General features: G+C 44.7%; 1 protein-coding gene across 1 annotated transcript in view; it reads right to left on the bottom strand.

Annotated features, from left to right (window-relative positions):
• The window catches only part of LOC144762793 (CD109 antigen-like), a 1,211,849-nt gene that overhangs the window by 165,571 nt on the left and 1,032,601 nt on the right, over positions 1-13,677 (bottom strand). The window lies entirely within an intron of this gene.

Genomic DNA, 13,677 nt, shown 5'->3' with positions numbered 1-13,677 from the left:
GGCCAGAGACCCTGTGGTTAAAACCAGGGGAAAAGACAAAGTAAATAAAATGAAATAAAAAACGGGACGTTTTAAAAGCAGAAGTAGCGCTGAGAGAGTGCACGCGACCTACAGCAAAGCGCTGCTGCAGTCCTTGACCTTAGGTCCACTTCACCACAAGTGCTGGCTAACCAAGGAAATCATGCAACACAGCTTACGCAAAGTACCTGTCACTGTGTCTGAGACATTAGGCAGTAGTGCTGGCAAAAGTATGCAAAGATGGCCATATAGTTGACCAGCAAATGTTGGCAACTGAGAGGGCTCTGGAAAGAGTTGTAGAAGTAACGGTCTTATAGTGAATGAATGCCCTCAAACTGTCTTTCTTGGTCAGAGGACTCAAAGGAGTTGATCCTGGCAACTCAGCATCCATTCAAATAGAGATGCAACCAAGAAATTCAAAACAAAGTTCAAATCCCACGAGGAACTATAAATAAAGTAAGTAAAATAAAAATGTAAGAAAATGCTCCACTAGTGGCGATCTAAACAGGCATGGATGATCAGGCAGACACATGAAAGTAGACAGGGCTACTAGACCTTCAGAAGAGCAACTAGAGAGAAATTTGGGGGGGGGGGGCTAATAAAAAGTTTGGGGGAGGATAATTCTTCCAGCAATAGACAAAATGGAAATCCATGGGCTCTAAGAAGGGGTGAAAAAAACAACAACATCTAGTTAACAAGTAAATGGTCTTTTAAAGACCTGTGAAGTACTCGGGTGTGCCTGCAATAAGACGGATGCCAGACCAACCAACCTACAGCAGCTCAAAATCTGTCGGTGTGTGTGCCTGTAAAGCTCTCTCAGCCTGGGCTTACACACGAGCGGGGCTGAAGCCCTTTGAGCCCTATGGGTATTGCGTGGCTGTAGACCTTAAATATAGTCACCATTAGGTACTGCTAAGGAAGGTAACACAAACAGTAAGCTGTTGGAAAGGTGATTTTTAAAAGGGTCAATACATTCCTACTCACACCACTGAAGAAAAAGCCCACCAGTCTGTGTAGATGGATTTAGAATTAGGCTTTCCCTCCATCAAGATGATGCCTGCAACACTATCTGAAAGGTGATAGGATTCTAACAGCCAGCACCAGACATGCATTTTCAGTGTTTGGGTACTGGAGTGTAGGTCCTTTACATCCTTCTGCAAAAGTAGGGTCAAATGCTGAGTGCTCATTCTAGGATGATCAGAATCTTATGTGTTTTATTCTCCAGTGACTTTCGCAGTATTCTTGATGGAAGCGGATCAGAAGAGATGTATTCACCAAGCCCCGAAAACCTGAAGGTCTCTTCTAGGGAACCAAAGCGATGGGTATGGTACAATAAAGAGGATACTTCCTGTTCTGGCCATTGTGAAGACATATATACTCTTGAACCCCAATCTGAAGTAGATCACACTGTTACTTCGGAAGGCAACAAGGAGCATTTGAATTCACATGGAGAGAGCTTGCTAAGTGAGCCACTTATAGGAAGATTCTTCATCGCTGCTCCTAAATCCACAGGTGAATACCTTACCATAGGTGGATTTGTTGATACAATGGACAGTGGTGTTGTCTGACAGAGTTTGAATATTGCACCTTGGAGGAAAGGCTTCAGTGCACAATGGACTGCCCACAGCTTTGGCACATTTATGTGCAGGTCCTACTCTGACGTAGACCAAAGACCCTGCATCATAATTTTGCCAAGATGAGCATTCCAGTCCAGTGGGCAGCTTGAGTCTGTGGGGACTGAGTTTGCAATTTCTCTGAAGGTTGTGGAGCTTGGTCCACCAGTGCAGATCCTGATGTAACAAACAAAACATCTGCACCAGGGCAGAGACTTCCTTGCAACTACTATCTCTTGCCTGATCCACAAATGGGGGGGGTACTCGTCTGCCATCGAAAAGGTGCATGAGGTCATGAAGCCTAACAAGTGAAAAACCTGCAGAACTGAAATCTTAGCTTGAGTCAGGCACATAAGAATCATTGCCTAATTTGCCATGAACCTCTGAAGCTGAGGAAAGGTAATTAACAAAGGGGGGGGAGGGAGAGGAAGAAGTGGATTCTGTCTCCCCTGGCAATATGTATAAACAAAAAGAATCCACTAGGATAGTGTCGGTGATCCCTACAGTGGTGGGGAGCAACCAATGTTGTTTAAATACCCCTCACACACCAAAAGGCCCCTTGGTGTCATGCTTCATCATCGGGGTCTTCGCAAACCTCTACGGAATGCGGCGTGCTACGACTCAAGACTACGCAGGAGCACTGAAGGTGAACTATGTGTTGGTGTGTGTGGAAATTTTTTTATTAAGTCCTCGGCTGGTATATATGACTTTTTGTTCATTCACAGGTTCTGTATATCGCCAATTGGGCGCAACGGACTTTTTCCTTAAAACAGATAGGTACATTTCACTATATTTATTTTTGTAGAGCACACTTTGACATCTACATATACATGTGAGTAAGGTGAGGATAATTAGTGCACATCCTCGTCCTGAAGAAGGAGTCTTCAACTCCGAAACATGTCGACGCACTTTTGAGGTTGACATACCCTAATCAGTAAGTAAACAACCTCGCCTGCACTTTTTTAATGATACCAGCCGAGGACTTAATACAATTTTTTAGTTTTTTCCTACGAGCCAGGTATTTTTTAACTAACACTTTCACCTCACCACTCACACACTATCACTCCACACACACCAACACATAGTTCACCTTCAGTGCTCCTGCGTAGTCGTGAGTCGTAGCACGCCGCATTCCGTAGAGGTTTGCGAAGACCCCGATGATGAAGCATGACACCAAGGGGCCTTTTGGTGTGTGAGGGGTATTTAAACAACATTGGTTCCTCCCCACCACTGTAGGGATCACGACACTATCCTAGAGGATTCTTTTTGCTGAGAAAAGGTATTCATAAGAAAAATTTAAAGCACCTCCCCATTAACCCTTTGCATGCATCAGACGGCTAGGATCCGCCCGACATTATGTGCTCGTGTGTGTCGCATGACTCCCGGGCATCCATGTACCTGGTACCAGAAATCACTCTGGTGCAGGCACCAGAGGGATTTCCTTGAGATCAAAACAGCCTCTGGAGCTGGGAAATAGCTTCCTCAGCTCCAGAGTCTGTTCTGCTTTTTCAGTGAAATGACGAACAGCATGCATGGAGCACTGACGTCATTTCACTGAAAACGAAAATTAAATGAGCTAATAGATGATTTCACATTCAATGCCTCATTGCTCAGGGGGCTATCTCAGCCCCCTGAGCACCGAGGCAGACGGTCGAGGTATTGTTGGAAAGGGGGTGATCCCCAAGCAGGGATCCACCCACTAGACACTAGGGAGGGGGGAGCGGCCCCTAGAACAAGGGATTTTGCTCCCCCCAAAGTTTCTGGGCATATTCAGTCTTTCTGCCCCATCTGGGGGGCAGATGGGGGCAACAGCCCCCAATCTTCCGCATCTCCCTTCCACAGGGGGTAGAAAGCACAGCACCAGAGTTTTTAGATACAAATTTAGGGGTGGTGATTGCCCAAAATGGGCAAGGCAATGCCCCCAACCCCCAAATAACATCCACAGTATTTCTCCCCCCGAGGGTCAGATGAGGGTTATTACCCCCGATCTGCCCTCCAGGGGGGCAGAAAGCCCACTAGACAGCAGGGATTATTTTTTTTACTAAAAGTTGAGTGGGGGCTTCCCACAATGGGCAAGACGATGACTCCATCCAAATGTAATTAGAAACAGTCTTTCTGCCCACCTCCTGCGGGGGTATATGGCGCGGTATAGAGTCAAAATATCGAGTTTTTAATATCGATTAGACATAATATCGAGTAAAAAATATAGAATGGACATAATATCGACTGGACATAATATAGACTACCAAAATATCGACTAGAACATTTTAATATCAAATAAAATGGACATAATATCGAATCAAAAATATAGAATGGACATAATATCGAATCAAAAATATAGAATGGACATAATATCGACTAGACATAATATAGACAACAAAAATATCGAAATTTAGGTAAGTTAATATTAATTTTTTTGTGTAATATAATTCTGTAGCGGGTTGTGGGTTTATAGGGGAATAGGGTGGGAAGTAATTTAATTATAATTAATTAAATATGTTATTTTATTTTTTGTTATTTATTTAGAATTAATTGTTAATTATTTATTAATTTGTAATTAATTAAAATATAATTGGTAATTAATTTTAATTGATTAATTGATAAATAATTAAATTTTAGTAATTTATTTTCTGTAGCGGGTTGTCGGTTTATAGGGGAATAGGGTGGGAAGTAATTTAATAATAATTAATTAAATATGTTAATTAATTAATTGGTATTTATTTTGAATTAATTGTTAATTAATTATTAAATGGTAATTAATTAAAATATAATTGGTAATTAATTTTAATTGATTAATTGATAAATATTTTAATTTTAGTAATTAATTTTCTGTAGCGGGTTGTGGGTTTATAGGGGAATAGGGTGGGAAGTGATTTAATATAATTAATTAAACATGATAATTAATTAATTGGTATTTATTTTAAATAAATAGTTAATTAATTTTTAATTGGTAATTAATTAATTCTTAATTGGTAATTAAAATGTATTAATTGATTAATTTATAATTATGTGACTTAGATTAATTTATTTTCACTAGAGTGGGGATGTTAAAATTTACCCCTATGCTATCCAACTCTTTCTTTACTGTTGCACTCTCTGGAGTGGGAATAGTCATTTTTACCCCTACGCTATCCAACGCTTTCCCTGCTGTTGCATTCTCTGGAGTGGGAATAGTAATTTTTACCCCTACGCTATCCAACGCTTTCCCTACTGTTGCACTCGCTGGAGTTGGAATAGTAATTTTTACCCCTACGCTATCCAACGCTTTCCCTACTGTTGCAATTGCTGTAGTTGGAATAGTAATTTTTAGCCCTACGCTATCCAACGCTTTTCCTACTGTTGCACTCTCTGGAGTGGGAATAGTAATTTTTACCCCTACGCTATCCAATGCTTTCCCTACTGTTGCACTCTCTGGAGTGGGAATAGTAATTTTTACCCCTTCGCTATCCAACGCTTTCCCTACTGTTGCACTCGCTGGAGTTGGAATAGTAATTTTTACCCCTACGCTATCCAACGCTTTCCCTACTGTTGCACTCTTTGGAGTGGGAATAGTAATTTTTACCCCTACGCTATCCAACGCTTTCCCTACTGTTGCACTCGCTGGAGTTGGAATCGTAATTTTTACCCCTACGCCATCCAACGCTTTCCCTACTGTTGCACTTTCTGGAGTGGGAATGGTAATTTTTACCCCTACGCTATCCAACTCTTTCTTTACTGTTGCAATCTCTGGAGTGGGAATAGTCATTTTTACCCCTACGCTATCCAACGCTTTCCCTACTGTTGCATTCTCTGGAGTGGGAATAGTAATTTTTACCCCTACGCTATCCAACGCTTTCCCTACTGTTGCACTCGCTGGAGTTGGAATAGTAATTTTTACCCCTATGCTATCCAACGCTTTCCCTACTGTTGCATTCTCTAGAGTGGGAATAGTAATTTTTACCCCTATGCTGTCCAACGCTTTCCCTACTGTTGCACTCGCTGGAGTTGGAATAGTAATTTTTATCCCTACGCTATCCAACGCTTTCCCTACTGTTGCAATTGCTGGAGTTGGAATAGTAATTTTTACCCCTACGCTATCCAACGCTTTTCCTACTGTTGCACTCTTTGGATTGGGAATAGTAATTTTTACCCCTACGCTATCCAACCCTTTCCCTACTGTTTCACTCGCTGGAGTTGGAATAGTAATTTTTACCCCTACGCCACCCAACGCTTTCCCTACTGTTGCACTCTCTGGAGTGGGAATAGTAATTTTTACCCCTACGCTATCCAATGCTTTCCCTACTGTTGCACTCTGGGGAGTGGGAATAGTAATTGTTACCCCTCCGCTATCCAACGCTTTCCCTACTGTTGCACTCGCTGGAGTTGGAATAGTAATTTTTACCCCTACGCTATCCAACGCTTTCCCTACTGTTGCACTCTTTGGAGTGGGAATAGTAATTTTTACCCCTACGCTATCCAACGCTTTCCCTACTGTTGCACTCGCTGGAGTTGGAATAGTAATTTTTACCCCTACGCCATCCAACGCTTTCCCTACTGTTGCACTCTCTGGAGTGGGAATGGTAATTTTAACCCCTACGCTATCCAACTCTTTCCCTACTGTTGCACTCGCTGGAGTTGGAATAGTAATTTTTACCCCTATGCCATCCAACGCTTTCCCTACTGTTGCACTCTCTGGAGTGGGAATGGTAATTTTTACCCCTACGCTATCCAACGCTTTCCCTACTGTTGCACTCTTTGGGAGTGGGAATAGTAATTTTTACCCCTACGCTATCCAACTCTTTCCCTACTGTTGCACTCGCTGGAGTTGGAATAGTAATGTTTACCCCTACGCTATCCAACGCTTACCCTACTGTTGCACTCTCTGGAGTGGGAATAGTAATTTTTACCCCTACGCTATCCAACACTTTCCCTACTGTTGCACTCTCTGGAGTGGGAATAGTAATTTTTACCCCTACGCTATCCAATGTTTTCCGTACTGTTGCACTCTCTGGAGTGAGAATAGTAATTTTTACCCCTACGCTATCCAACGCTTTCCCTACTGTTGTACTCGCTGGAGTTGGAATAGTAATTTTTACCCCTACGCCATCCAACGCTTTCCCTACTGTTGCACTCTCTGGAGTGGGAATAGTAATTTTTAACCCTACGCTATCCAATGTTTTCCCTACTGTTGCACTCGCTGGAGTTGGAATAGTAATTTTTACCCCTACACTATCCAACGTTTTCTCTACTGTTGCACTCTCTGGAGTGGGAATAGTAATTTTTACCCCAATGATATCCAATGCTTTCCCTACTGTTGCACTCTCTGGAGTGGAAATAGTAATTTTTACCCCTACGCTATCCAACGCTTTCCCTACTGTTGCACTCGCTGGAGTGGGAATAGTAATTTTTACCCCTGCGCTATCCAAAGCTTTCCCTACTGTTGCACTCGGTGGAGTTGGAATAGTAATTTTCACCCCTACGCTATCCAACGCTTTCCCTTCAGTCGCACTCTTTGGAGTGGGAATAGTAATTTTTACCCCTACGCTATTCAACGCTTTCCCTACTGTTGCACTCACTGGAGTTGGAATAGTAAATTTAAACCTCTCGCTATCCTATGGAAAAAATATTGTATATGTTTTGTTAATAATATGTATATATATATATATATATATATATATATATGTTTAAAAAAATTCTTTTTAAGTTACAATAATTATTTATTAATTTTATGTTTATTTAAGTATTTTAAGTATGTTTAAATTAGTTATATTTATTACGATAGTACTTTAAAATTACTTTTAAGATATTTAAAAAAATCGATATTTTGACTGTCTATATTTTTTTCTATAGATATTTTGGAGTCGATATTTTTGTACTTACCTGTTTGTAGATAGGAAGTCGATATTCTGTCATTCTACATTTTTACCTCGATATTTTGACTGTCGATAATTTGACTGTCGATATTCTGTCAGTGATCCGGGGCTGCCCAAAATGACAATGCCCAAACAAACTGGACAGTCTTTCTCCCCTCCCCAACCCCAGGCAGAAAGCCCCACTAGACACCATGGATTTTTTGTATACAAAAGAGGGGTGGGAGCTCCCCACAAAGGGCAAAACATACCCCCACCAAAATTACATTTTAAACAGTCTTTCTGTCCCCTGGGGGGCAGAAGGGGGTATTAGCCCCTGCAAAGGTCCCCGGGGACAGAAATCCCACTAGGCACCAGGGATATATTTTTTTTAATATGTAGGGTTGGCGGCTGCCCAAATGGGCATACCAATGCCCCCATGACCAAACACGATTGGAACAGTCTTTATGCTGATGTGGGTTGTTACTCCCAATCTGCCCCTCCCCCCCGCCCCCGCGGAAGCAGAAAGCCCACTAGAAACCAGGGATTTATTTGTTTTTATATAAAAGAGGGGTGGGGGCTGCTGACAATGGGCATGGCCATGCGTCCACCCCTCATAAGTGGGGACAAAGTCTTTCTGCCTTATATAAAAGAGGGGTGGGGGCTGCTGACAATGGGCATGGCCATGCGTCCACCCCTCATAAGTGGGGACAAAGTCTTTCTGCCATCCTAGTGGGTAGATAAGGCAACAGCCCCTGATCTGTACCCCTCCCCCCCAGGGCAGAAAGCCTACTATTTATTTATTTATGAAGTTTTATATAGCGCTGGCTAGACCCCGAGGTATCACAGCGCTTTACATAGATAACTGTACAGGTTACATATACATAGATGCAAATTGCAGTGAACAAAAATAAACATCGAAAATGAGGCGGAGCAAGGAATAAACATTGGTACAAAATAACAGAAGAGTAGGGGGAAAGGAATAGGGCAGAAACACTAGTTAGATTAAATTAATTACAAATTTGGCAGATCGGCATCAACTAGAGGAGGCATCCGGGGCCAGTCCAACCCGCCAGGCCAGTAACAGAGGCAGTCCTTACTCGAAGTCCAGTGTAAAAAACGCAGATGGAATAAAGTTTACGGCACCAAAGAACAGCAGGATGGCATTCGATATCTGAGTCGCGAATAGTAGATTGCAGAGAAGGCCAGCCAATGAGGGAAACATGCCTGCATCGCTTCCACCAATTCCAATTAAGGGACACAGCTGAGTAGCAACGGAGCGCAAGATTGAAATCACAGCAGTCCTTCCCTGGGAACAGACCAGGATGTCGACGCCCAAATTCACAACGAATGAGACAAGCTGCAAACGGTGAATCTCGCAGAAGCAGCATCGCCACAGGAAGGGCATAGGGCCACCGCCACGAAGGCAGATTAAAAAACCAACCATTAACCATTACCAGAGAGAGGTAGGGTTACAGCAGGGAAGCAGAGCAACAATGGCAGTATCTGGAAGATAGGTGATGGTCATGGATCAACCCCAAAAGGGTGATCCAGAACCCGTCTCCTCTCAACTGCATTCAGCAGCTCAACCATGCACTTGGCCATTACCCTAGGATTCCGCTGGCTAATTAAATATCTGATGTTCCAACATAAAATTAAACTGAAACATGATGGCATTCCAGTAAAACTTGAACTCTATAGGGTGCTCTGGGTTACAGTAGTCGCTCATGTTTATCGTCCGGAGGGAGGACGAGGAGCTGCTACTTCTGGAAGCTGTGCAATGTCCCTTCAGAAAATCCTCAGTGTCTGCGGCATCCGCCATCATGCCTACATGATCTTAGGCTGCTCCCGAGCTCCTCGCTATTTCATGTAGCTCTGCTCCCATTAAGGGCTCCCATCTTGCCAGTGGTGTTTAGGAGGCCTGCAATTAGCAGGGTTTGGCTGAAGGGAATCCAGGTGAGGTCTGTGTCTGCCCCCAGAAGTCGACGGGCACCGGAGCTCCGATAGATCAGACCTACCCGGACGTCATCTTGCGAGAAGGCACCAGGGACTATTTTGTTTCTTAGTATAGGGGTGGTGGCTGCCCAGAATAGGCATGCCAATGCCCCAACCCTCCCCCCCTCCCCATAAAAATGGGCACAGTCTCCAGTCTTTCTGCCTCCTGGTGGCATAGGGGAGCTATATCCCCCGATCTGGCCCTGGGTGGGCAGAAAGCCCACTAGGCAATAGGGACTATTTTTTTTCTTAGTTTAGAGGTGGGGGCTGCCCAGAATGGGCATGCCAAAAACTGCACCCCCCATAAAAAAGGCCACAGTCTTTCTGCCCCACCTTGAGAGGCATATTGGGGCAATAGCCCCCAATATGCCCCCCCCCAGGAGGGCAGAAGGTCCACTAGGCACTAACCCATTTTTTGCAATGTGCCTTACTGTGGATTTTGGGCCCAAGCTCAGCAGGCACCTATGGGAACCTAGCAAACATGTACATTTTTCGAATATAGACACAGTATGGGGTGAGTTGTGTGGCTCTCACCAGGTTATGTTACCTAGATTCCCGTGCAAATCTCAAACTTTGTCCAAAAAACGCATCCTAAGGCATCAACACATTTCCTGAAATTAAGACCAATAAGACCTAGCTCAGGGCCAGCATCTTCAACCTGTCCTGCCAATTGAATAGGTTCAGAAGGTAGAAACCCAGTAAAGGTGCTCAGGCATCGATCCTTCTTTGCGACCAAGAGGTAGGGTAAGTAAAATTATGATTCCCCATCTTCTGGAGGCACCACATGACATTCTGGCTACATTTTCCAGTAAGTTAAGGACTATAGGATTGAGACGTGAGCTAGTGAGTATGTGCAAAAGAAGTGGGGATGGTCTTGTGAGAAGGGAGTATCCCCAGCAGATCAGCAAGAGCATCCAGCAGTCTGTCATGATAAAGGGAGACCTTATCCGTAGGCCCTGATTTAGCTCTAATGTGTTAAAAATTTACCTAAGCTCCCAAATCAGCAATGTAGCCAAGGTGAGAGGGGGTCAAAGTCAACAAATGCGGGAGCTGCCATGATGTCAGGCCAACTAGCGATGTACCTTGGGTGGTTAGACAAGCAAATTGGTCTAGGTCTTCTCTTAGTTCTCAGGGCAGTTTTTAGCCAAAAAGTCCCAAGTGCGGGATTTTAGCCATCTGGACATCTATAGCACCACTATCAAGGGTCTAGGACTGGAAGGCCACCACTTGGGGGAGTTGGACTAAGGATGTGTCCAGGTTGTCGTATCGCCATGCATGACTAGGTGCCGGACTTCCGGGTCAGGCATGGTCGGATAGGGAAAAAGGGGTGTCGCGAGTGCGCGCGCCAGTTGGGAGCCGTGGCAGAAAGAATAAAGACGGCTTAAACATTACCTCTCGTGGCAGCATGTTTATTTAAAATGCGTGACATCAAATCTGGCGACGAGGGTGGGATCCAAGGACATCCCCCTCCATACAGCATCTAGAGAGCGTGCAGAACAGGAGGAGAAGCGCCGCTAACTAAGCAGATGAGCGCAGCAGATCGGCTTGATGCTGCAGCCTCCACATGGACATTAGGACCTCCTGTGAAGCGAGTTCTTGAAGCTCAGTACAAAACAAAGCTGCACAGCACTGGGGAAAGAAACCTAGTTCTCAAACCGGCATACAGGCATCACGTCCGGCTGCCATTTTAAGGTCAGGCGCATCTCATGGAAAGACATTGGCTCCAGCTCGGTGGCCATTTTGAGGTCAGGCAAAAGTCAAAAGAAGAACCCTGAGCCCGCCAAAATTAGATTTTGATGCTCCGCAAAGCTATAAGAAGTGCTGGGAGAGACAGTGAAGACAGCTGTGCATCATCATGTCCACCGGCCTGATTCCATGCAGAATGCGACTCCAGGTCCAGCCTCAGCCGCACCGCGAGTGCCCATTCTAACGGGGGCATCGTTCCTTTGTCCCCCCCGAACCTCTAATACTGACTTCAGGAAACAGCAAGGGCCCCAAGTGGAAAAGTTGGATAGTAGACTTTGAAGATTTTATGAAAGGCTCATGAGTAGATGATCCTGACCATCAACTTATAGCGCTAAAGAACTTAGTGGGCAAAGACATTGGACAGATAATCAAAGAATTGCCCTCAGCAGACACCGCGTCATACACAGACGTAAAGGATGCTCTAAACAGAAAGTTTCTTCACAAACGAAACCTGGACTACGAATGCTACACCTTCAATCTCGCATCCCAAGAACGCGATTAATCCATGGGCGATTTCATCTTACGACTAAAGCGTCTAGCACAACACTGCGAGTTCGACAACTTTAACACAGAGGACGCACTTCATTTACGCATCATTGAAGGATGCCAGTCCGAGTCACTGCGACGTTGACTACTGAAAAAACACTATTCGCTCAACGACATTGAAGAACTTGCACGTATAAATGATCAAGCCGAAGAACACGCAAAGAAAATGGAAGCTGGGAAAACGGAAAAGCGGCAGCAAGCCCTCCGATTTCAATCCCAGACAGAAACAAGACATCGAATGAATCATCCGAGGCCCGACAAACCCACAAGCTCGTCCCACGGTGGGACCCGAAGCAATAAAACTCAGAAGCAACCGGCGCACTGCTACCGCTGCGGCCTGGAATATCCACACACTGGCACCTGCCCAGCCCTGGGTCAACAATGCCACCGATGCGGGAGGGACAATCATTTCGAAGCTATGTGCCAAACCAGGCGTAAAGAAACTAGGCCGGTTAGACGAAATGCCAGGACACACCATCATGCAAGGGCGGTACATGGAAGAAGAGACAGGTCAACCAGTTCATCCAGGTCCAGCACTCAGTCCCAAGAGAATCCTCCGCACTTACTCCCATATCACAGGACAGTGACGAATATGTATGCATGGTGGCCGACTCAGACCGGCTGAATAAATAACCACGACTAGATATTCGAATGGGAAACTGCTCCACCAAGTTTGTTGTGGATACAGGAGCGTCACTGAACTATATCTGCACAATGGAATATGAAAAGATGTGCCCGAAACCAAAGCTAGAACCGACTGCAGTGCGCGTCTACACATGGATGTCCAAAGAGCCACTGCCATGTCTAAGGCGTTTTCCCACAATGCTAACCTACAAGAACTGATCAATTCAGGCTCAGATTCATGTCATAGAAAGCCCTGAGGCTGCCGATTGCCTACTCAGCCTACCCACAGCAGAATGGTTAAAGCTGGTAGAGATCTTTTACAAAGTAGATGACTCACCTGACATGATCAAAAAATTCTCGAAGTTTTTCTCAGACCTAGGAAAACTAGCCAACGTTAAAGTTAAACTGCACATCAATGAGCAAGTCACGCCAGTGGCCCAACACCACAGGAAAGTACAATTTCACCTCCAGCAAGCGGTTGATGATGAGCTTCAAGATCTGCTGAGAGCGGATATCATAGAACGATCATCTGGACCCACTCCCTGGGTGTCACCGGTGGTAGTCGTGCCCAAACAAGGACATGAAAACAAAGTGCGCCTGTGCGTGGACATGTGTGCCCCAAACACAGCCACATGATTACCAGCCTGAATGGAGCGACAGTTTTTTCAAAATTGGATCTCAACAAAGGGTACCACCAGCTCAACTCCACGAGAAATCGAGATACATCACTACTTTTAACACCTATAAAGGACCCTTCAGATAGAACCGCCTCAATTTTGGCATCTCGTCAGCAGCGGAAATCTTTCAAAAAGCCGTTCGGCGAGTGATCCACCACATTCCCAACTCATTCAACTACAGTGATGACATACTTGTATTTGGTACGACTCGGGAAGAACAAAGCCCTAGACTGCGTGTGCCATGCCCTCTTAAATGCCAACCTCACCCTCAACAGAGACAAGTGGGAATTCCACAAATCAACCCTCAAGTTCTACGGCCATGTCTTCTCTAAAGATGGCATGAGACCAGATCCTGGTAAAGTCTCAGCGCTAGATGACACCCCGCAACCTTGCGATGTCAGTGACATACGGTCATTCCTGGGCATGGCCAGCTATTGTGCCAGATAAGTCCAAATAAAATTATGCATTCTCATACGGAAGTTCCTTTGCCGGCAAACCATGCACCATGCATGGGCCACGAAATTGTGTAGCAGGGTCACCAGAGACATTGGAGGGGAATCTGCCATGTTTGGAAAAGTTTACTTGCTGACATCTTCTAATCCAGGTCTTTTCTACATATAAAAAAAATCT

The sequence above is a fragment of the Lissotriton helveticus genome, chromosome 6, assembly GCF_964261635.1.
Source record: "Lissotriton helveticus chromosome 6, aLisHel1.1, whole genome shotgun sequence".
In the NCBI taxonomy this organism is placed as follows: domain Eukaryota; kingdom Metazoa; phylum Chordata; class Amphibia; order Caudata; family Salamandridae; genus Lissotriton; species Lissotriton helveticus.
This window is presented reverse-complemented; position numbering and strand designations above follow the sequence as displayed.